This window comes from Arvicola amphibius, chromosome 9 (genome assembly GCF_903992535.2).
Source record: "Arvicola amphibius chromosome 9, mArvAmp1.2, whole genome shotgun sequence".
NCBI lineage: Eukaryota > Metazoa > Chordata > Mammalia > Rodentia > Cricetidae > Arvicola > Arvicola amphibius.
Genome location: NC_052055.2, coordinates 107,105,584 through 107,108,155, shown reverse-complemented (window position 1 = coordinate 107,108,155; position 2,572 = coordinate 107,105,584).

Below are 2,572 nucleotides of genomic sequence, written 5' to 3'. Positions count from 1 at the left end.
CTATGTGTGCAAGTGTATATATGTGTCTTTGCGTGTGTATGAGTATATGTTTCTTTGTATGTGTGTATATCTGTATTTGTGTTCATGTAAATTACATCATATTCACAACGGCAGAACAAATTCATCCCCACCCACTAAAGAACGAACAAGGATTACTAAAATTGCATATGTAGAAAGATTTAAAAATAGTAGTGAAAGCAGAAATAAATATTATATTAAGAGGTAATTATTGCAAAATCATATCAAATAATCAAGGATTCTTAATGATGAGGTTTATTTACAGCTTCTATCCTTGTCGAAAGTGGCATCATAGCTACGCAGTTTTCATATAAACTTTGGTGAAATTGAGCCTGTACGTACTCCCCTGTGTAACTGAACAAGGTGCCTACCATTCGAGGAAGCTGCCAATCGTTCTGATTGCACTCAGACCTTAAGTGATACTGTTAACAATTGTCTTCACATAACTGCTTATAAAAGGAAATTCTTCCAAATGGCATGCTAGAAATTTCCTTCTTGTGACATTGAAACAAAAAGTCCAGGTTGACACATTGTCAATTGCAATCCTGAGGAAATATTTTAGCTTAATAGAAAAGTAGTAACAACTTATTGAAATTCTCTGTAGCATGAACAGACACTATCAGATTGGGATGATTAATATAAATGAACTTCCTCATCTGATTATTTCCATGAATCATTGAAAAAAATTAGAGCTGCATTAACATTGTGGTTTTCAAATATTAGCTATGATTAATATATGATTATGTTAACATAATGTCTTATGTTCTATATGTACCTAAACCATATATACATCACATGTATATGTATAGTTGTTGAATATGCATGTAAATGTATATGTTAGATACACCTTTCTCTATAATTATTTCTGTAAGAATTATAATTTATCTTGCTCACATCAAATAATCACTCTAACTAGGCATGGCAGGTTAGTGTTTACTTTGTCCTTTAAGCAATTACGTCTCCCTTCAACCTTGTATAATATGCAAAATCCTCTAGCATTGCAGTAATAGCAACTATTAGCACAATGAACTAGATAATAATAAGGACAGCACACTACTAAACACCTTTCCTCTAGGCAACACTACATCACATTAATTTTAAATCCTTCAACTGTATTTTCCCCTTCATCTGAAAGTTGGCTTCTGAACATGTTGCACCAGCCAAAGTTTGTAAAGGACTAAACCTAAATCATTCTTTAAAAGCCAGGTATTCCTGGAGCTGGAATAACGGATCAGTGGCTCAGAGCACTGTTGCCATTGCAGAGGATCCAGGTTTGATTCTCAGTACCAACCTGACCTGGTCACTCACAACCATCCTTAACTCCCTGATGCATTTTTGTAATGCACTTATATACATGTAGGTCCAATTCTGGACATGTAAGTTCACTTATATACATGCAGAAAAACATTTGTATACATAAAATTAAGCCATACACTGAAATTCCCCTGGTACCCTTTGCTATCATACTAGGATGTCATATTTTGACTAGTTCATTTTATTCTAGCCATCTGAAGGGATAGATTGTTTTTTATTTCATACAGATAAAAGATGCCACCATGCATGTCAATCCTGAGAGCTTTTCCTCTTGTTGACTACTGAGATAGCTGGCTACCACCCAGAGCAACAAGGACCAAGCTGGGAGTGATACCGTTGGAAATTTCAGTCCAGCAGTATGTTGTCAAATGCGCCAGTGTGAGGCCCTGAATGATTCTAAACCTGTTTGGGAAATCTCTCATTTTCAATTACCAAGGGGTTTTATGTTGTAAACCATATTCCTCTCCTGTCAGCTGCTCAGAATCCCAGAAAGGCAAACCAGCAGCATTTGGATATTGAATTGGTAAAGTCTCTTGCATATGTTGATGCAGCACTCTGACCCATGTGTGCAGGGCCGCTGTGGCGTGTGTTAGAGATTGTCTTCCCCATGCTGCACTTTTGTCTTTTCCTGAAGCAAGCATTATGTTTGGAGAAGTTAAGAGTGATATAGAATGACTCTTCCACCATGTTTTAAATCTTGATGAAGACTCTCAATATAATATTCTCTTCAGAGAGGAAGCAATGCCATGTTTACAACCCACAAATGGAACAAGGAAGCAACGGCATATATTTTAATTCACTGACAGAGAGCTGACTCTGGTCTCTGTCTTTGTGTTTGTTGTGCACTTTAAAACATTGGCAAGGTTTACCGGCAGTGAGGCAGTGTTGATAGCATTAAGGCAAAGACTCCAACTGTGAGGTATAGATTTAATACTCGCGCTGAGTACTTTTCATACATGATCCTGTCTCATCATCACCGGGTCCCCTTGTCGTTTTCTGGCCATTTCTTAGACAATGTCACACTTGGTAACTTGAATTATTTTCCTAATCTCTACAGACATTCAGTTCAGCGATTCTCAAGCAATTCTCATTAGTTCCTCAAAGATATAATTTGAAGTTTTAAAAATCTCAAATCGCATCTGTCAAAAAAAAAAATAACAACATGACTATCATACCAATGGAAAAATAAAACAAATGCTAAAGATTTTCTTTAATTCATTAGAGTAGAAAGCTATAAAAC